This window comes from Hibiscus syriacus, unplaced genomic scaffold (assembly GCF_006381635.1).
Source record: "Hibiscus syriacus cultivar Baekdansim isolate YM2019G1 unplaced genomic scaffold, ASM638163v2 tig00110313_pilon, whole genome shotgun sequence".
NCBI lineage: Eukaryota > Viridiplantae > Streptophyta > Magnoliopsida > Malvales > Malvaceae > Hibiscus > Hibiscus syriacus.
Window position 1 is genome coordinate 740984 of NW_024062675.1, and position 22793 is coordinate 763776.

Consider the following 22793-nt stretch of genomic DNA (forward strand, 5'->3'; position numbering starts at 1 on the left):
ATGGTAAGATACCATATGATTTGCAAATGGCGTTTTGTATTTAAATATTTATAAAGAAATACTGTATTTTTTTAAATTGGGTGTGACATTTATTATAGATTTTTATTACAATAAACGACAGTTAGAGCCATTGCTATATGTTGGTGTTGGATATGGTTTCTCATGTTGGATATGGTTTCTTGTGTTGCAACGGTTTATGATAGTCTATTTACAATGCCAAGGGCCAAAATGAGAGTGTAAGATGTGAGGAAATTGATATGTATGAAAGGAAACAACAAATTATAATGCATATTTTGTTTGTAATATAACTTGATATTTTTTCACGCAGATGACCGTATTAGAGATATATAATAAGGAAGAGATATTTGTAAATGCATATGGGCAACTGAAGGTCCCATTGAAAAGTTTCAACTTTGTGGAGCATAAAATGAATGCACAATTGAATGGATATGAAATTTTAGCATAAAGTGAATGCACAATTTATAAGGGTTTCATATTTGACATTTGTGGTATTCAATTTTTTAGCAGACATGATTGCGACATTTATATGATGATACAGATGGAAGGGATCGTTGCTAGAGGGTCAACAGATGATTTGGTAAGTGAATTTAAACATTACTTTGTAGTTAAAATGTTAAAATTTGTTGATTGAACGACGTGGTTAACATACTGAGAATTTGAATATAGGTTGTTGGAGATTGTGATCGTATAAGAATATTAAACGATCTCACAAGACACAATCAAAATAAAAAGAGATATGTGTTAACAATTGCTTGCATGAGACACATGGAAAAATGTATGTGATAATGTAAGCCAAATTTTGTATGTGAATAAAATTATGTATGTGATGAACAAAGTTAGCAATAAGTTGTTGTATATATTTGTTATACATACTAGGTGTTATGATATTTACGATATATGTAGATCGGTACTTGCATTATTCCAAATGTCATCATTTTCTTGAGACATAATAGAGAGATTGGAATTATAAATACGAATTGGAAATTTAAGACATCATAGTAAAATAGACATAGTAATTGATATCATTGTCATCATTTGTGGGACCGTACAACCATTCCATTCCATCTTTAAAAAATATGTAGATGTAAGTTGGGTGCTTGTTTTCAAATTGAGCTTTACTTGAAGAGATATTACTTTGTTATGTCCTTCACCGTTGCAGAACCCACATTGCCTAATTTTCTTGTGGACCTTATTCTTTTGTACTTCTTTTCACTTTCTTTTTTTTGTTTAGGGTCATGAATGTAGTTTACAATATTTCTTTGTTTAACTGAATCTTTTAAACCAAATAAGTGTTCAAATTTGGTAGTTAGTCTTTTCATTTCATCTTTTGTGGTTATAAAAGAAGCATCTACCTTTGATACAATGTAGCATAATGACTTGACATTGTACGTAGAGAAGCGAACCATTCCATTTGCATAACTTCTGGGGGTACATTGAAGTCAACAAAACTTGATGCACAAGTCTTTGTATCCTTAGTCCACCTAATTAGAATCAAAGACTTAGGCATAGATGTGTAATCCAAGTGCTTCAAAACGTGAAGTTGATAGCGACATGGAATTCCTACAGTCTTGAATTTTCTACACGAATATATTAGGGTTTCCACATTGACATCAAAACTAATTTCAAATCTCTTGTTTTTAACTTTGTACTTTGTAAAAATAAAATTTGACATTCATATGATAAGGATTGAATCTATTCCTGAAGTCGATATAAGGTCTCCCATTGAAGTTCTTCTTGGAACAAATGAAATGATTTGTGCGTATAAATTTCAGCAGCATGGCTTTCTAGGTCAATAAGTTTTGTGATCTGGAAGGCCTTTGTCTGGGAACTTAAGTAATCTTCTTTCAACTCATTGATATGCATTTTACTAATTCCTTTTTCAATTGCACAAACAACATCTAAATATGTCTTCATGTTTTTCAGTGCAATCGCGAGTGAAGAATTCATAGACTCGCACCTTTGTGTAGAGCGAATATTGGAAAATAAATGACCAGCTAGATATGTTTGTACCCATAAGTGCAAAGTATTTCCCTTCTCAATTAGCCTTGGATGGTTTTCGACATTGAATTCTGAAACAATTGAATGTCATTGAATATCAAATTCTTCTGTTGTCTACCAGGAAGCCATACATCTAGAAAATGTTGATGTAAATTTGCGGTCACCAATGTTAGCTTGTGTATTGTGAGAAAGATGCCAAGAACATAATTTGTACTTAGCAAAATGGATAATATATTTGATAGCCCTCTGCATTGTCCTATCCCCATCAGTGACAACTGAAAGAGATGATTTATTCATCATGACTTGTATAAATTTTTTAGCACCCACTTGAAAGATTGAGATGTTTCGTCAGTGATGATGGCAGTATCAAATACTATTGTTCTATGGTGATGATTGACACCGAAAATAAGCATAATTGGTCGACCATACAAATTATCTTTATACATTGTGTCAAATGTAATTACATCACCAAGCACGTGTAATATGGTCTTTATGTTGAATCAACCCAAATAAGATTATGCAATGCCCCTAATTCATCTACTGAGTTTGTTATAAAAAGTCTGGGATCATCTTGTTTCTTATAATCAAAGCAAGCAATTAGTGCGTTGACATCCCAATTGGCAATTTCTTTTCTTTACCTATTTGAAGTGCATTGTAGATGTCTTTATGTGTAAATCCAACATTGTGATAACCCCCTGCTTGATGCGTTAAATAATTCATTACTTGTGTTGTCCCAACACCAACATCTTTCAATGTTGTTGCCTCATCTACATCAGCCTTACTCACAACTCTATTTGAACGCATAAATGGTGTCATTACAGTTGTGAAAAATACATGATTATGTTTCTGAAAAGACTTACTTAGAACCCATTGATTGTTTGTATTTGTTGCTATCACCAAGATTTTTTCCTTGCATCCGGTTCTTTTGACTATCTATGAGCACATTGACGATCAACAATATTAACTTTCACTAATTAAAACCCTTCTTTTGAGCAACAAAATTCTTGTGTCTTCACATTCTCTTCCCTATCAATACGTGTTGTTCCCCAACGTGCACTAAAACCATGTTTATCTGCGTATTCCTTGGAAAAATCCCAAGCTTCCTCACTTGAAGAAAAGAGCTGACCATCCAATCTTTCAGATTCATCAATAGTAAGTACTTCATGGCATTCTTCACTCAGCTTAACATCGTCTAATGCATCATGGTCCATAAATAATGGTTCATTAGTGCAAAAAAAAAGTATGCTTGATTTAGGAATGTTCAGTGTTCCCAACAGGAGTTGATGTTGAATTTTGATGTTAGAAGCTGAAGTAGAGGTTCATAAAACAACAAGCTTCAATGGTGCTTTCAATTATATTAGCAGATGGTAGTTGAAGGGTGGGTACAACATTTATTTGTTAGGACATATTTAGGTCTGTATAATTAATAAGTACCAAATGCAATAAATTTAACTGGACGTATTAATACCACTATGTAAATATAAATACTTTGATTATACGTTTATACACATTTTCTGTAAGTATGGATACTTTTTGTGCTGATATCGATACTTTTATTTTGTATACTTGTAAAACAATGTATGCAAAGCATGAAAATGTCAAAGTATTGATACATTTTATATACTACCATTACTTTTATTCTAGTATGGTTCTCAAACAATTTGCACACAACAAAGTATCGATACCCATATATAAAGTATAAATACTTAGAATTTTGAAACCTATTACTTTAAAGTAATAGGTAAATTTACAATATAAATGGTAAAAATCTACTGGTTTAATGATAATTGGCGTAAACATCAAGAATCAATAGTTATTATATAAGTATCGATACTTGTATTCCAGTATACATCTCAAACAATTTGCACGCAAAAAAGTATCAATACACATATAACAAGTGTCGGTACTTAGAATTTTGATACCTATTACTTTAAAGTAATAGATAAATATACAATATAAACGGTAACAATCTATCGATTTAATGATAATAGGCATCAACATCAAGTATCAATACTTATTATATAAGTATCGATACTTGTATTCCAGTATGCATCTCAAATAATTTGCACGCAAAAAAGTATCGATAATTAGAATTTCGAATCCTAATACTTTAAAGTAATATGTAAATTTACAATGTAAACGGTAAAATTCTACCGATTTAATGATAATAGGCGTAAACATCAAGTATCGATAGTTATTATATCAATATCGATACTTGTATTCCAGTATGCATCTCAAACAATTTGCACTCCAGAAAAGTATCGATACACGCATAACAAGTATCGATACTTAGAATTTGAAACCTATTACTTTAAAGTAATAGGTAAATTTACAATGTAGACGGTAAAAATCTATCTGTTTAATGATAATAGGCGTAAACATCAAGTATCAATACTTTTTATATAGGTGTCGTAACCGTCTTTCGGTTGGGCCCCGGAATTGGGCTTCGACTTGAAAAATGTGATTGGAGTCGCCACCGATTATTTATTTAAAAAAAATAGGTTAATCGGATACCTTATATCTTACCTGATCTGTGTCTTACCAAAGATATGTCGGATTCGGGAGTCGGTTACGATCAAGGAAGGATTAGCACCCTTGAACCGCCCTTTCGGTACTACGTAATTTCCAGTTGTTTTTAATTAAGAAAATCGAAAGTTAAAATTTAAAGGTAACATATGATCCAAAATTACTTACCTCCGATCAATTTGAAAGAGTACCCTTAAAAAGTCGAGAAACGCGTTAAAGGAAAAAGGAAATAAGAGTAAATGAAATAAAGAAAATAGAAGGGAAAAAATAAAAAAAAATGATGAAAAACTAAAAGAGGAATAAAAATATATAATTATTAAGTGCAAAATAATAATAATGATAATAAGTAGTAAAATAAAAAAAACGCAATCACACCAAAAGAAAGTAAAAAAAGAAAGTCAAGGTTTGGTGAAGTATAACTGTCGGGAAGGAAAAAGACGATAAGGAGTAGGACCGTAGTTAATAAATGAGTGTGATGTATCCCTTTTATTGCTCCTGAATTGTTTACAATAGCTTCAAAACAATCTATTTGCTCGTATTTTTTTTTCTGGTAATTTCGTATGCCCATTGTGTGTTACAATAGTGAGCTACAATGACTATTTATAGTGCTTGTGGATCCTATCTTTAGGAGTTTAAAACATAGAAAAATTCTATCCTATTTTTAGGAGTTGAATCCTAGCAGAATTCTATCCTATTTTTGAGAGTTTGAATCCTAGTAGGATGAAAAAGGTGTGTTGACAGCTGCCCCTCTTTGCCCATAGTCGTGTAACGGGGATAGGGCAAAGATTGAAAGACACACTTTTCGTTTGGTGGAGTTGAAAATTGACTCTGATGTTTCAATAACTCCCTGTCGAATTGAGTTACGGATGACTCCTCCATCGTGAAGTCGAGTTCATCTGGAAGCTTCTGAGCACTATATCCTTCGTCGTGAAGTTGGAATCGAACTCAAAGCTTTTGGCGAGTGGCCTTTGAATCGTCTTCTGGATCAAGATACTTCATCGTGAAGGTGAAACTTGACCTGAAGACTTCAGTGTTGATGCGTTACAGATGACTCATTTGTCGTGAAGTTGGGTCAATCTGTTTGTGAAATTGGAATCGTACAGGGCCCCTTCGTCGTGAAGTTGAGCCTGAGAATTGGATATCCTTCGCCATGAAGTTGAAATCCAAATATTGTTCCGAGTCCAATATCCTCCGCTGTGAAGTTGAAATTGGTTATGGAACCGGGAAATTGTTTGTTGACAGTCAGCCGCCCCTTCGCTGTGAAGTTGAGCTTGTGTTGTCTCGAGTCTAATATCCTTCGCTGTGAAGTTGAAATTGACTCTGAACGAAATCTTGTTGACAATCAGCCGTCCCTTCATTGTGAAGTTGAACTTGTGTTGTCTCGAGTCCAATATCCTTCGCTGTGAAGTTGAAATTGGCTCTGAAATTTGAAAAATGTTTGTTGACAACCAGCTGTCCCTTCATTGTGAAGTTGAACTTGTGTTGTCTCGAGTGGCACGATATCCTCCATCGTGGAGTTGAAATCGCGGATGAAACTGAAAAGTTGTTCATTGACAACCAGCCGTCCCTTCGTTGTGAAGTTGGACTTGTGTTTTCTCGGGTAGCACGATATCCTCCGTCGTGGAGTTGAAATCGGTTCTGGAATTGGGAAGTTGTTCGTTGACAACCAACCGTCCCTTCGTTGTGAAGTTGAACTTGTGTTGTCTCGGGTAGCACGATATCCTCCGTCGTGGAGTTGAAATCGGTTCCGAAATTGGGAAATTGTTGTTGGCAACCAACCGTCCCTTCGTTGTGAAGTTGAACTTGACTCTAGGTAAAACCTGAAAAAGTTATGCATATATGTGATGAGATGGATGCAATGCTCTTAGGTATGCCTAAAATGCATATGCAACATATGTTATTTTTGGGCTCAGGAGAGAAATCTCAATCTCCGGTTGTTTTTCTGGAATCTTGGCTCTGGAATCTTCAAGTTCTGATCCTGGTCTCAAATTCTTCAAATGTTCAAATCTGATGTGCACATTCTATTTTTGATTTGAGAAATGCTATCCCAAATATGTGCCTGAGCTGAGTGTAACGATTCAGATGATTCTTCAAGAGAAATTGTCTCAAAAGAGACAGAACTAGTTACAAGGGAAACGATCTCAAAGATATTTGTTGCTTCAAGGGAAACGGTCTTAAGGGAGACAAAATTTTGTTTTAAGAAAAACTGTCTCAAGAGAGACAAAACTTAGTTCCAAAAGAAATTGTCTCACGGGGAGATGAAATTAGTTCCAAGGAAAACATATTCAAAGATGATGCTTCAAGAGAAATTGCCTCAAAAGCGACATAATTCGTTTCAAGGGAAATGATTTCAAAGATATATGTTGTTTCATGAGAAACGAAATTTTGTTTTAAGGGAGATAAATTCAAAGATTTTGTGTTTCAAGAGAAACTGTCTCATGGGAGACAAAATTTGTTTCGAGGGAAACAATCTCAAAGGTTTTGTGTTTCAAGAGACACTGTCTCAAGGGAGATAAAATTTGTTTCAAGGGAAATTATCTCAAGAGAGACGAAATTCATTTCAAGGGAAATGTTTTCAATGTTTATGTTTTAGGAGAAACTGTCTCAAGGGAGACAAAATTTTGTTTCAAGGGAAACTATCTCAAGAGAGACAAAATTCATTTCAAGGGAAATGTTTCCAATGTTTATGTTTCAAGAGAAACTGTCTCAAGGGAGAAAAAATTTTGTTTCAAGGGAAACTATCTCAAGAGAGACAAAACTCATTTCAAGGAAAATGTTTTCAATGTTTATGTTTCAAGAGAAACTGTCTCAAGGGAGAAAAAATTTTGTTTCAAGGGAAACTATCTCAAGAGAGACAAAGTTTGTTTCAAGGGAAACTGTCTCAAGAGAGACAATGGTGAGCACGATTCCCTTCGTCGTGAAGTTGAAATCGTGGGTGGCCCCTTCGTCGTGAAGTTAAGCCAGGAATTGGATATCCTTCGTCGTGAAGTTGAAATCCAACTTGAAAATGCGAACTGGATCGGTTCTGAATTATCTCTCGAACTCGTCTGAAGTTGATTCTAAGATCTGTCGATCTTTCAATATGTCAAATTGGTTGAAGTGTAGCTTCTTGCTGCTGAGTTAAGCAACCAACATCAATCTTTAAAGGTGCTTTTGATTCGAGTATCATTCGTCTTGAAGTCGAAACTTGACTCTAAAAGCTGCAAAAATTATGTATGTGGGAAAAAATGATGCTCTAAAATGTATGCATAAGATGCATATAACATGAATTGGTTATATTTTATCTCTTGAAAAAGGCCTGATAATTCACATTAGGATGTTGAATCCCCAAAGATGCCCAAAAAAATGCTCCAATATTTCATGTTGAATCTTCAAAGATGCCCCAAATGTTCCTCATTTCTTGCTTCAGCATTGATTCTGAGCATGAGTTTTGTGTCTAAGAGTCACATGTCATTTACCAAGATCCACTCTAGAGAGACTGTCTTGTTTGAAAAAAATGTTTTTCTTTCTCTTTTAATATCAATTAAAAGAGTTTCAAAAAATGTTTAATCCCAAGTTTTAAAAATATTGCCCCTTTCACGGTTTTACAATTGAGACAAATCATAAAACTAGAGTTCATTGGATATCAAAGAATTAATTACAATGTTAATCCTTCAATAAATTATAGCTATTTGACAAGTGTCAAGATCAAAGCTATCTTTGAGAGATGGTCAAGTAAGGAAAGGATAAAAAGTCTCAGGTCATTGTGTTTGGTCAAAGGTTTGGCATTTGATGCTCAAAGGATTGATGGGGTAGCTTGCATGCTTCTCTACTGGAAGTGTTCTCTGACTCCCAACCTTCGTTGTCACACTCAGATTGTGCGATGCCTTATCAAGGAATTTGTGTGATCGCTTCAGTTGCACAATTTTTATATTCGAGCCACCTTTTCAGGTTTTCAACTCGAATCCTCCTTTGGTTTCAAGACGTTATTCGGGATTTACGTCTTGAACCCCCCCCTTTGTTATTTTTCTCTACCATACATTAATTACATTATTTTTTTGCAAACAAAGATTAATCCTGATGGGCGGGATGAAATCTAAAGATAGTCTCTTCTATTTAGAAATCCATGTATGATTAGAAGGGACTTTTAAGGCACGTAATGTAGGCCAGGGTTCGTGGTTATGAAAGAAAAGGATAAATAGGCCCAAACAAGTATTTCAGAGTGTTGAACCAAGGATCAATTCATTCTGATGCCTTCAATCATGTCTTGCTCAAAATGTCTCTCTCTTGATGCTCTATGATGTTCGAGTGAAGTGATTGAGTGATTCGGGAATGATTGTGCTTGATCAATCTCATTGAAGCTTGATGCACCATTTGTCTTTATGGAATTTTTGCTTGTGCTTTTTGTTCCCTTTTTTATTTTTGTTCTTTCTTTTTTGTTCTTGTTTTTTCTTTTTTTACTTCTTTTTTTTCTATTTGCCCTTTTTGTTCTGATTGAATCATCGCACTTGGCATTTGGTTCACCTTTCGATATCTCATCTGAATCAATGTCTTCACTCTTGTGAGCAGATTTTCTCCACCTTGCCCCCCAGTGTGGAGGGTGATCCTTGGTTAGGGTTGAATCAGAAGAAAAAAAATACTATAGGCTCAAAAGGGGACGCAAGGGATATATATTTTCTCCTGTTGTGAAGGGATAAAGAAAGAAAGCCGTTCATCATTTCATACATGTAAGTCTTCACAGAAGAGGTATCCCCAGGGGGATAGATTTTCAGGATTAATTCTATTCACATGAAAACAGTGCAATTAATGCATGATAGAATTATTTCGAATGAATTATTTTTTCTGCTCCTTGCTCCCAACATGTCTCAATGTTCAGGCTCCTGGCGAGATGCCCCAAACTGTATCTTGGAAGAATGCTCATGTTCAAATGAACAACTCAATGCCTTGGGTTTTAATGGTAAAAAAGGTTAATTTTGAGTCTAAAAAGACAGTTGTGTGATCTTATTGACTCAAAGAAAGGTGTGGGTGTATCAAAAAGATAAAGGTAATGTTCAAGAATTTCAAATGGAGGTAATGTCAATTTGGTTTTTTGATAATGACAATGAGTTATTTTGGGTAAAGAATCAAGGTGTTTTATTCTAGGGTTTGAGACAGGGTAAGAAAGGTCTAATCTTGTCATATGTCAAAAATCTATAATTCTTGAAGAATTAAAAGAATCCTCAATTCATTTAATATTCAAAGAACTAAAGATTAAAATTTTTTCAATTTCTCCACCTTAGAAAGTAACATGAATTCAATCGTTTAAAAGATGTGTTCAAACAAAATAATCCTCTAAGTGCAAATGGTATATGCCATGCCCCCTTCTTCGGCAAGCGCCTTACAGTTTTCAGAAGAATGTTTGGGAATCCTTATGTGGCAACAACTTCAACATCGTAGCCCTTAGGAGATGGGTACTCTTTTCTCAGATCATCCTGGCAGGCTTAGTCCTACAATCAGCTGATCCAGCTCCCCCTGTACTGATTTCAGTTTTTCTTTAATTGTTAAAATCTGGCTTCCATGTGGTGTAATGTGGTTAAGACCACTTCATCGAATCCTCCGTGATTTAATTTCATGTTTATGAAAATGCTTAAAAATGTAGACGAAGATGCAAAAATGCAAGAATGCATGAAATGTTCGAGGCATTGATCCAAGAAATGTGACTGTTATTATGAATAATCCTTATTGGGGACAAAAATGTTTTATCTTTTAAGAGAAAAAAATATCCTGACAGCTTCTGACATGTTGACTAGTCTTCTGCTTTCGTCTTTCACCGGTTGAATAACCTGTCGAACCGCTCCGGCCTCTCTGGATGAACCGTGAAAATGTTGAGTTGTTTTTTGTACTGGTCCAAGAAGTCTCGAATGATCGTATCTCGAGCATTTACTTTTGTTGAGCCTGTTCCCAACGAATTCGTCATTGGAGCCCTTAATTGATAGGAACTATGTGAAGTTCATTAATCCGTTTCTTGAATTCGCCGGCAATGGTCTCCAATTTCAGCTATCATTTTACCATTGTTGTGTTCAAAGGGACTTCCGAGATACATAACCTTCATCTTGCCCCTGCAACCTCTGCCAGTCAGTTCTTCAAAGATAAGCTTTCATTGTGCTTGATGTAGACCCGGTTCATTTTGGGTCTTTTATAATGCAGCAGAGTGATATACTCTTCAATTATGGGCACCACGTCTTCTGGATTGAATGTGACACATAGTCGCCTTGTAGACTATCCTCTGTATTTTCATCTCTTGTATTACAACACCTTTGTCCATGGATTCAGATTATTCGAGTTTTAACAAACATGTTTTAGTGGATCAATAACCTCTTTTTAATGATGCAAGTGATGAAAATAAAATAAAATAAAGATGAAAAGAGTTAGTGAGGTGAAAAATAATCAAAAACGATCATAAAAATAAAAGTCCTACCCTACATGATATCTACCCCACATGCTTATTATTCCTACCCGGACATGATCTCTACCCCGCATGCTAATTTCAAACAAATCCTAACCGCATATTTTGTCTAGTTCGCATGCTTTGAACAGAAAGTAAAACATGAAATAAAACAGCTTAGGGTTTGAAGTGAGGTTTTGGGGTGGGCTCTAATTCTCCATAGTCTCCCGGTTTAGGTTCTAAAAAAACGGTACCCGAGTTCTCCTTGCTGGTGCCCCTTTGGGCTTGCCAGACCTTTAGTCCTAAACCCATCACAGGTTTGTGTGGACTAAGTTAAACTCGAGAGGACACATTCCCTTATGTCTATGCGGAGAATAAATTCACACGAAGACATAAGGTATATGAATCCCAAAGGCTACTTGCTAGGCATATGCGGTGAATAAATTCACACGAATGCGTCGCTTTCACCCCCACTTAAAACGGGTTCGGAGCTCGGGTTTAGAGCCTTAGATGAAAAAAGACTTTAAGGGCTGAAATCATTGAGAAAACGGTTAGTACAACTAATTACTCGAAAATATAATCAAAAGTAAGTAATAAGGATCGAAATGTTACCTTAAAATTTAAACTTACCATTTTCATTAAAAAGACAACTGGAAATTACCTTAGCCTGACTCACTTACCTGTGTCCCCAGCGGAGTCGCCAAGCTGTCGTAACCGTCTTTCGGTTGGGCCCCGGAATTGTGCTTCGACTTGAAAAATGTGATTGGAGTCGCCACCGATTATTTATTTAAAAAAAAAATAGGTTAATCGGATACCTTATATCTTACCTGATATGCGTCTTACCAAAGATATGTCGGATTCGGGAGTCGGTTACGATCAAGGAAGGATTAGCACCCTTGAACCGCCCTTTCGGTACTACGTAATTTCCAGTTGTTTTTAATTAAGAAAATCGAAAGTTAAAATTTAAAGGTAATATATGATCCAAAATTACTTACCTCCGATCAATTTGAAAGAGTACCCTTAAAAAGTCGAGAAACGCGTTAAAGGAAAAAGGAAATAAGAGTAAATGAAATAAAGAAAATAGAAGGGAAAAAATAAAAAAAAAATGATGAAAAACTAAAAGAGGAATAAAAATATATAATTATTAAGTGCAAAATAATAATAATGATAATAAGTAGTAAAATAAAAAAAACGCAATCACACCAAAAGAAAGTAAAAAAAGAAAGTCAAGGTTTGGTGAAGTATAACTGTCGGGAAGGAAAAAGACGATAAGGAGTAGGACCGTAGTTAATAAATGAGTGTGATGTATCCCTTTTATTGCTCCTGAATTGTTTACAATAGCTTCAAAACAATCTATTTGCTCGTATTTTTTTTCTGGTAATTTCGTATGCCCATCGTGTGTTACAATAGTGAGCTACAATGACTATTTATAGTGCTTGTGGATACTATCTTTAGGAGTTTAAAACATAGCAAAATTCTATCCTATTTTTAGGAGTTGAATCCTAGCAGAATTCTATCCTATTTTTGAGAGTTTGAATCTTAGTAGGACGAAAAAGGTGTGTTGACAATAGGTATCGATACTTTTATTCTAGTATGCATCTCAAACAATTTGCATGCAAAAAAGTATCGCTACGTATAACAAGTATCAGTACTTATAATTTCGAAACCTATTACTTTAAAGTAATAGGTAAATTTACAATGTAAAAGGTAAAAATATACCATTTTAATGATAATAGGTGCAAATATCAAGTATCGATACTTTTTATATAGGTATTTATACTTTCGATCTAAACAACACCGATACATTCAAACAAGTATCAATATTAAACCAATTAATCAGTTAGGTTAACAATATTTTACCAGTTAAAATATTATTAACCTATAAATAAACTGGTACCAATGTTCAAGTATTTGGTCGCGCTTTGTTTTTATTCTGTAGGCGTGTTTTCTGTCTTATTTATTTAAAAAAGAATCGATCTTCCATACTTGTAATCAAAACGTCACTCCCCCAAAAGGAAGTTATATCTCTTCCACTTTGACGAATACCACCATTCACGAAAATTGCACCATTCAAGCTTCTTTAAATATCCCCTCCCATCGAGACATTTCTTGCAACTATTACAATAAGATTTCCAGGTAAATTTATATAGATTTTTCCCTAAATTAGGGTTTTAGTGATTTAGGGATTCAATATTTTTCTTAATGTGTTTGTGTTTCATCAACAACCTCTATATCCACTACTAAAAATGGCTCCAAAAAGTACGAGATGCATTTCTTTTCAACTAAAACCTTCTTCTTAACCAAGTTCATCTTCTCAACAAAGGTCTTCTTCTTAAGTAAGGGTTTCTGACCAAATCAGGTCGTTTGATAGAAACAACTTTAAAATTGATGAAGAGAAAGAAAAATTTTATCGACATTTTCAAAGAAAGAAAATTCGTCCCAAACGTGTTATTGAAATGGATTTCATGTTCAATGAAAAATATAAATTTGATTTTAAAAAATATTTAAAGATTGGGGTTAGCTTGAATTCCTCGGTTTAGAACCAAAATATTTCCCAAACCTTGTTCGAGTGTTCTACAATAATGCTTTATTCCATCGTGAGCCTAATAGGAACAACATCATTGGAATTAATACTCATATAATGAGGAAGGATATATATATATATATATATATATCTTCGGAATCTATTACTACGGGTATAGGTGTCGAGAATAAAGGGGATTCCGATGAAATTGATTTAGACCCTACAATTAAATTTATGGATATAAATAACCCCATTCACCTAGATGTGGAGGCCAGAGTGTTTCACAAAATTCACATTTAGTTTATTCGGCCTTCCAATGGAAAATTTTCCATAATTCGAGATATTGATTATTGGTGGTTAGTGAAGAATAGCTCAAAAACCACTCCAAACATTGCACAATTAATATTTTAGATACTTGTTAATTTAGTCAAAAAGGGTTAATCCATTACAACTTCACTGCCATATAGATGTGTCATTATCTATCTGTTGAAGAAGAATGAAGTGGATTTTTTACTTGACTACCTTGTTCGCTTATCCCGAAAGATTGACATATTATCCATAACTAAAGCTGTATACAAATTTATTGAAAATGTCGGCTGGACTAAAAAAGATGGCATTTGAGTAGAACAAGAGAAAGAACAATTGAACAACCGATGGAAGAGGCTAGAACTGAAGAGGATAATACAATGAAGTCAGTGATGTAGTACATGGTTAAATTTCGGGAGCATTTTGATTCTCGTGTGGGGTACATTAATGACCAAATTTGGGAAATGTGACCAGATATTTCATCATTGCATGATGAAGTCTCCAATTTGCGTAACGAATTTCGTCAACGACATCATACGAGTTAGGTAATCCATTATTTATATTGTAAAATGTATTTGATTTTCTTATAACAACGATGGACAAGGCGGTGGATAACCTAGTGCTGAATAAATAAGGTGACATTACAGATGATGATGATGATGAGGATAAAGATCCAAACAAATATTTCGTGTCTACAACATCACCAACAAGAAAACTTGTCATTTTTATGTCAGTAGAGTCCTTGCCTACTTTTCAAAAAATACCAAAGGTTTTAAAATTGTTTATTTATATACATTTTTAACCTATAAACGTACACTTTTAATGTCATTTTGTTCATGTTGTAAATGTTATACTGAGACTAGGTATATATGAAATTCTTCATTTTTGTTTAGAAAACTTTATTGTTACCATTTGCTCTTCAAAGTTGAGGTATGCATTGTTAAACTATTGAATTAATATAGATAAATGGATAATTTACAATTAGATGTTTCTCGTGGTAATTGTTAACAATTTCATGCATTAAATTGATCATGCACTTGACAAACTACCTTTATTATCTGACCAATTTATATTCATTTGGGTAAGATGCATATTTTTTGTGTTGCTTACTTTTATTTGTTTATGATTCCTACAAATTTATGTTTGACTATAAACAGGATCAAGGAAAATGCAAAAAAAAAAAAAAGGAAGATGAAATAACCTACTATAAAGATCTACAAGATGTTTGGAATGCTTTTTCTCAATACAACCCGATAAATACATTGTTGGTGAATGATTCAACAAATAAAAATGATTTATAATCCAGTAAGTTACATGTTTGCATATGTTCTTTCTGTTAAGCTATATGTTGATACATTTTTTCATTAACAATTTATGTATTTATATAGCAATACAATTACATATGTCCACATCCCTTTAACGCTTCATTTTTGAACAACAATGCTTTAGGCATAACACAAACTTATGCCCACTTATGGGAAATTGGTTTCTTATTACATTATTGAACATGTTTCATTTTCTAATTTCAATAATTTATATATGTCCTCAGCAAAAGGCGGAAAAGATTTGTGAGAATTTGGAAAATTTGTCGAAGGCACCTAATGTTATGGACTTTGTTAGAAATAGCCCTTTTTCTTTGGTTTAATTTATTTGTGGGTGGACAATTAGAACATGCTTAATTTATTTATTGATGATATAATTATTATGTATACCATTGTTTTGTACGTTTGGTTTAATTATATTGTGTTTATATTTTTTATCCATACACATAATTCATTATTTTCAATTTTAATGTACTCAAACATATCAAATAATAACTGTGTATTTTAATATTCATATGCACAATACAATATGTGACTTATACAGTAAAAATTTCATTATGATGGGGCAGTGTAATGAATCCATTATAGTATGTGACTTTCTCATCTTGTATTCCATTCGCGCGACTACTTTCTTTATGTGAATCAACTCAGCTTTGAACCAATATTGATTGTGAGTGTTTTCCTGCTTTTTGGCTGTTAACACGTATTCCTTGAACAATAGGAAACAATTATGTAGTTTTCAATTTCAATTTCAATTTGAGCTCCATTATAAATATGAGCTTTTTTGCTTTATTCCCTTCAAACAACAACATGCTCATTGCCTCGGGAGGTTTTGCTGCTGTGAGGCTCCTGCCAAATGTTGTGATATATGCTGAGATGTTGGTTTGAAGGAAGTAGTTAATATATGTTGCGTTTATACCATTAAATGTCATTTGTAAGATTCTTTTCTTGTTAACTTACACAATTTTCATGTTAGTATTGATTAATCATAATTTCCATTATTTTTTCCTACATGAAACAACAGGAAAATCTTGACCATCATAATTTTGAGGCACAAGTTAGAAGATTTGATATGTGAAGAATACCTTTCAGATCAAATCCATTCCAACTCATGAAGATAGGATAATTGTAAACTGAACCATCGAAGAGAAACATACCTGATGTAGAAGCAGATGCAAATTTAAAATCTCGATGATGATGCATCTAGTTCTCAAACAATTAAAGCATTAGAAATATATCAGACTTATGATTTGGGTGGTATACGGGAAATGCAAACAAGAATCCCGAGAATTGAAGGCTATAACTTTTAATAGTAATAAAAACAACTGAATGATACACATGTATAAAGTATCGATACTTAGCTAAATTAATAATGTAAACGGTAAAATTCAACCGGTGTAATAAAAATAGGCGTAAATAACAAGTATCGCTACTTGTTATTTAGAATTATTTTCATTATACCAGAACACTTTTATCCGTTTACATTGTTAATTTACCTATTAATTTAAAGTATTAGGTCTCGAAATTCTAAGTATCAATACTTTTTATTTACGTGTGTATCCTTCAACTATTTTTTTTATTATTAAAAGATGTACCATTCAATTCTCGAGAATTTTGGCTACATTTGGTTGTATTTTTTGTGTACCACCCAAATCATAAGTCCGATATGCTTCTGATGCTTTAAATATTTGAGAACCAAATGCATTGTCATCGAGATTTTAAATTTGCATCTGTTTCTACAACAAGTATTTTCTCTTAGACGGTTTCGGTTTACGACTATCCTATCTTCATGACCTGGATGAAATGGATTCTATCCGAAAGACATTCTTTACATATCCAATCTTCTAGATTGTGCCTCAATCTTATGATGGTCGGGATTTTCATGGTGTTTCATGTTGGTTGATTTCTCTGAATATATCACAACATTTGATCTCCGAAGCGTTGTTGGTTGTCTGGATTTTCCGAAGAGTTGTTGGTTGATTGCTCCATATCATTTGATAGAAGATGAATGAGTTATTTTAGTTTCCATACTTACGTTTCTCATCGATACCCATAATACAAGTATCTATATTTTAAATTTGAGGATTGTTTAAATATTATTACTAGTTCTTAAAGTATTGTACACATACTCCAAGTATCGGAAATATTAATTTTAAAATATAAATTAAATAGTAAATATGATCTTGGCAAATTTGAGGAGTTGATGATGAATTTTGATGTTAGAAGTTAAAGTAGAGGTTCATAAAATAACATACTTGAGTGGTGCTTTCAATTATATTAGGTGGTGGTATTTGAAGGGTGGGTACAACATTTATTTGTTAGGACATATTTAGGTATGTATAATTAATAAGTACCAAATGCAATAAATTTAACTAGACGTATCGATACCACTAATGTAAATATCAATACTTTTATTATAAGTTTATACACGTTTTCTGTAAGTATAGATACTTGTTGTGCCGATATTAATACTTTTATTCCACTGGAACGACCCACATTAAAAATCCCAGAAAATTTTAATATTTCTTTTAAATTATGTAAAATCATAAAACAATTTATAATTAAAATACAATCTCAAAAAACCATTCATATATTATAGACATAATTAAAATCATACACGTTTCAAACTCGAATATAAAAGCATAATATCATCTATATGCTCCCTAAACACATCCACCGTACCCCGCAAGTAACGCCGATGGAACTCCTTTACTGATGTCGATAGTTACAATGGTTCAATCCTTTTAACCTGAAATAGTGAGTAACAGAGTGAGCTTTGGAAAGCTTAGTAATACAGAACTACCAAGTGATGCTGAAGGACATGCATATAATAGACAAGCATAAAACTTCCTTATTGATTCAGACATCTAAAGATTTTTGTTAGGAGAGGAGGTCCCACTGATATTTCAGGTAATAAAAGACAGAAAGCTTTCATTTAAGAGAAAATGTTTCGGATGACTAGGTTCAGAAGATCAGAATAGGTTGTTTAGTGTGTTCCAACAAAACCAGAGAAAATGAACAGATCCATTTTAAAATAGTAGCAGTTTAAAACGTATCTTTAAAACCCATAGTAAAACCCTCCAACCAAATGCCAATATGCATTTCCCAATAATTGCATCCATAAGGACTAACCCTAGGCCCAAAAGGCGTAGGTGCCATCCTAAGGGAGCACATTGGGTCCATAAGGTCTTACCCTAGCCGAAGCGTATGTGCCCACCTGAGGGGAGTGCTCTAATGCCCATAAGGACTTACCCAATGCACACAGCAGAGGAACCACCCTAAGGGAGTACCTTAGGGTTCATAAGATCTTACCACTAGGCCCAAGAGCCTACCGAAGAGTCACCTTAGGTCCATAAGGAATTATCAGTCGGTGTTGAACCTATTCAAGGAATTACCAATAATGACTAAACCTGCCAGTGTCTTTAGTCATACTAGAGTCCCAGATTACCCCGTATAAAAATAATTTCAGTTAGTAAATAGAGATATAAAAAATCAGAGCAGATATCAGAGATCAAAACAGAAATCAGAGATCAAAACAGAAATCAGAGATCAGAACATATATCAAATTTCAAAGTAGAAATCAGAGGTAAAACTATATTTCAGATAACAAAGACATCTTTTAAAATCAGAGAAAACATCTGTGTGATCTGGGAACACACTAAAGGTTCTAAATATTTTCAGATTTACTTGATAATCTTATCAATAAGGGAGACACGAATCTTCAGTATACGGATAGAATGCCAGAAATTAGAATCACAATCGAATGTGTTCATTAGCTGACAGAATCAGAACGTGCTTTATCAGGATCATATAGTATTCGGATATTTTTTGGAGGCACTATGTAATCAGAAATGCATTTAGAATCCTTTGTATCAGAGTTACTTGTGTTTTTAGATATGACAGGAGTGATTCAATTATTCAGGAAATCAAAGGTATTTTGGGCATTAGGTTCTTGGAGAATTCTTAGTGATTTGAGTTAATAAGGGAGAAACGAAGATTCAATGTATTTACTATTTGTGTCGATCTATTAGGATATCGAGTTAACTCAAATTAAACAAAATTCCAACACTGATACATCAACCGGTCAAATCGTAGCACCTCTGTAACACATATTTTTCGTATATCTTTCCGTACACAAGTCACAGATGTCACATAACTTTTAAAACATTTCACTTTTGTGAAAAACCAATAAATTTTTTGTTTCTATTCATAAAACATTTTAATTTAATAATACTAAAATTTTCATTAATTTCTACTATGTACACAATTATTTTAGTTCGAAGATGTAAAATATAACAACATCCTAAGTCCAATATTTTTCAGAGCATTATCATAAGTATATTACATGCCAGCTAATAACATCAAAAGTAGACATATTTTTCGTACATTTACTGATGAGGCGACCCTTGATTGGCGATGTCAGATGCACTCCTTACTCCGCTTGTGCTAATACCTACACGTGAAATCAACATACGCTAAGTAATCACTTAGTGAGGCATAATAATAAAGAGGTGAATTTTTAAACATAAGTATATCATAACTATCCAAATAAAATTTGAATATTAAAAATCGTTATAATTTCCATGGTTTTACAGACATAGTGTCGATACGAAAATTCATAAACTCATTATGAATTTCGTGGGGTTGTACACATAGTGCCAATACGAAAATTCATAAACTCATTATGAATTTCGTGGGGTTGCACACATAGTGCCAATATCGAAATTCATAAACTCATTATGAATTTCGTGTGGTTGCACACATAGTGCTAATACGGAAATTCATAAACTCATTATGAATTTTGTGAGGTTACACACATAGTGCCAATATGGAAATTTCCAACATATACATTAATCAATATGCATTTATGACTATCATAACATATAAGTACATAATAAATGCACTCACCTGGTAAGCCTCATTATTATGCCTTACTATGTCCGACTATTCGATAACTTTATCCTTGCCTTTTTTTTTGCTTTATTCAGGAGCTTGACTATTATCTACACCAGCATCCATAATCACACATACAATACAAATGTTAATATACTTTCTAACATTTATACAAAATAATAATACTCAAAAGTACTATTATTCTTGAATTCTATTAAAGTTTATCCTAACTTAAAATTTCAGACTGATTATTATCGGTACCCCTTCTATGGTATCGATACTTCTATACTATGGTACCGATACTCTCTTCAGTAACGATACCATTTTTTCATTCTGGAATCTATTTCTCAATAATAGTATTGATACCTTCCTCTTGGTATCGATACCGGTATCGATACCCCACTTCAGTACCGATACTACTTTCATAAGTATCGATATTGTTCATCATATTTCCTCAAATTTAACCCTATAGTATCGGTAATGTTCTTCCAGTATTGATACCTTTACCCAGAATTTACATATTTCACTTCGATTTTTACAACATTTTCTCCTAAATCTCTTATTTTTATTTAACCATACCATTAAACTCATCATTACTTAATCCAAGTAACTTACATCCATAAATCTTCTTATAACATCTAAAATCTCCAAAGAACACTCAAAACTAAGAATCACACCAATTTTTCAAACATGTTTTTAATCACTTCTAAGGATCCAAATCTCTTATTCACTTCTTTGACAAGATAAAAATGCCTTTAAACTTCCATAACTAACCATATTTAATCAAATCATTTAAAAACCCATTTTATTAAATCTCACATAAAACCTTCATCTCTTACTTTTAATCCTCCTTGGGCTTTCCTTAAGCATCTATATCACTTAAGGTTTCAAAACCAACCCAAAAACAAAAGGAAAAACCAACATTGAAGAATCCTTACCTTAACTATGGAGGGCATGGGACAAGGGGAAGAAGAAGAAGAGTAGAGAACTATTCCCAGACTTATCCTCTTTTTCCTTACTTGGCCATTAATAAAATGAATATTAAATTCATTTCCCATTTAAAGGACCATAATGCCCCTCTATTCTTTCATACTTATTAATAAATCTCAAACATAATTTCCTAAATCATTCCCTAAACTTTTCAATTTATTCAAATTAACCCACCAAATTTAAATCTTTTCACTATGGTTACAAACCCGATATTGGGGGTATTACAATTATCCCCTTTAAGAAAATTCATCCTCAAATTTTAAGATGTACCTGATGCGAAGAGGTGTGGAAACTGCTTCCTCACGTCCTCATTTCTTTCCTAAGTAGCTTCCTCGACTTTATGATTTTACTAAAGTAATTTAACTAGAGGAATCTTCTTCTTACATAGTTCTTTGTTTTCTCGTGCCAAGATCCATACTGGCTCTTCCTCGTAAGTCAAATCTTTTCAGATCTCTATTTCCTCTGGTGTGATAATATGCGATGGATCTGATCGGTACTTCCTGAGCATCAACACATGAAAAACATTATGGATCTTGTTCGTATCTAGAGGCAAATCTACTGATAAGCTACTAGGCCGACCCTTTTTAAAATTTCATAAGGTCCAATAAATCTTTACGCCCAAACCGCAATACTTTATTCCAAGGCGATATATTCAGAAATACCTATCTCCCATTTGATACTCAATCTCTTTTCTCTTTAGATAAACATATGACTTTTATCGATCAGAAGCTATCTTAAGATTATCTTGGATAACTTTCACTTTATCCTCTATTTCTTTCATTAAATCAGGGCCAACTATATCTTGATTTTTTGCTCAAACCAATTTAATGGTGTTCGACATTTCCTCCCATACAAGGCTTCATACAGGGCCATCTTAATACTCGATTGATAATTGTTATTATAAGCAAATTCCACTAAAGGTAAATATTTCTTCCATGATCCTTTAAATTCAATCATGCATGCCCTTAGCATATCCTCTAATACCTGAATAGTTCACTCTGATTACCCATATGTCTGTGGATGAAAAGTTATGCTGAAATTAAATCGAGTACCCAATGCCTCATGCAAGGACTTATAGAATCTTGAAGTAAACCTTGGGTCTCTGTCGGATACTATTGATACAGGTAGTCCATGCAGTCAAACTATCTCTTTTATATACAATTCTACATATTTATCCATCGAATAATCCACTCGAACTGGAATGAAATGAGTCGTCTTGGTCAATATGTTCATAATTACCCATATTGAGTCCTTTTTACTGGGTGTCAAAGGTAGCCCTAAAACAAAATCCATTATAACTCGTTCCCACTTCCATTCGGGAATGGATATCGGGTGTACTAATCCGGAAGGCACTTGATGTTCAGCTTTCACTTGCTGACATGTCATGCATCTTACAACAAACTCGGATATAACTCTTTTCATGCTAGGCCACCAATAACGACTCTTTATATCCTGATACATCTTATTCCCACATGAATGAATCATCAAAAGACTATAATACGGTGAGAAAAGACGATTGTCGGATCAGCCAAAATATCAAAAATTTGTGGCGACGGGGTTTAAACTGACAAAACTTTATATCAAAATTATGACGTTATGTGTCATTTCACGGTGAGGGGTGAGGGGTTTTGGTTTCTGACTACTAGTGAGTCGAATGGCGGCCCGACGGAGTGACGGGGTGGCTTAGTTTGTGGTAACACGAGGTTAATTGGGGGGAAAATGGGTTTAATCCAAATCAAGGGTTTATTATTCACTGACCATTAAAAATGGGATAATTCAGGTTTAATTCCTTGAGTTTCCCACCAGTTCT